The sequence below is a fragment of the Charadrius vociferus genome, unplaced genomic scaffold (assembly GCF_000708025.1).
Source record: "Charadrius vociferus isolate BGI_N301 unplaced genomic scaffold, ASM70802v2 scaffold241, whole genome shotgun sequence".
Lineage (NCBI taxonomy): Eukaryota > Metazoa > Chordata > Aves > Charadriiformes > Charadriidae > Charadrius > Charadrius vociferus.
The window spans coordinates 172,676-173,681 of NW_009646932.1; the positions used below are offsets into that span (position 1 = coordinate 172,676).

At 62.3% G+C, this 1,006-nt stretch overlaps 1 protein-coding gene across 1 annotated transcript in view; it reads left to right on the plus strand.

Moving 5' to 3' along the window:
- Window positions 1-1,006, plus strand: part of TMPRSS13 (transmembrane protease, serine 13) — a 9,492-nt gene that overhangs the window by 3,605 nt on the left and 4,881 nt on the right. The window lies entirely within an intron of this gene.

A 1,006-nucleotide genomic window follows, 5' to 3' on the forward strand; every position in this document is an offset into this window, starting at 1 on the left:
GGTGCTGTGCCGGCCAGCTCTGCGGCTGAGGCGCCTGGGCCGTGAGCAGTTACTAAGGCACAGCGGGAGAGGTGGTGTGTCCCCCCGATGTTCAGCTGCGGGCTGGGGCAGACCCCACGTGGGGAGTGTGCATGGCCACGCCGGGGTGCGTGACTCACGGGATAATGCCCAGGAAGTTACGCCACTGCATTGCAAGAGAGGGCACAGCCGTATTTACGAAGCATGAGCCTGAGCAGGCTCCTGATGTGCTCATTAGGGTCCTTGATTCCCAGCAAGAAACACAAGGGTAGAGAAAATCCAGCTGGAAGGGGACGACTCGGCGATAGCAGCTGCTCCTGCTCTGCCCCAGGCTCCCGTCCCCTCTGCCCGTCCCAGAGCCGTGCACCGGCCCAGGCGCTGCTTGCTGCCTTGGCAGGGAAAGGCATGTTTTCTGGGTACGGGGAAGTGTGATGTCTAGCAGCTCCAGGGCCAAAAACCAGGGACAGGCTTTCAGAGCGGCCTGTTTGAGCCCACCTCCTGGCTGGTAAAGCGCTCCCCTAGGAGGTGGGCTGGGGTGCGGGTGCCTGCGCCGGCTGCGCTTTGCTGCCAAAGGATGGCGGCTCTGCTTTCCCTTGGGTGCCCTTCTGTGGCACAGCAGCGACGTTGTCTGCGGTCCAGATTTGACTGGCAGCAGTTTGCCCGGCTTCCCTGCAACAGCCCAGTGCGAAGGTGGTCGGCGGTGGCTGCGTGGCACTGGGAGCAGTGCCGGGAGGTGGCGGGCAGGAGGAGCGCGGTGAGCGCCTGCCCAGAGCGAAGCCCAGACCGGGCTGTCAGTGCTGTGCGCTGGCTGGCGATGCCCTTGCAGGATCTGTAAGGCACGCACCCATTTCTCGTTGCCAAAGGGGTAGCTGAGATTTTACAAATGGCAGAGGAAACAGCATTTATTGGGGGCTTTGCACACAGGTCCTCTGGAAGGAAAATGAGAGGCTCCCGCTTCTGCAGCTGATCGAAGCTGATGGAGCGCTTG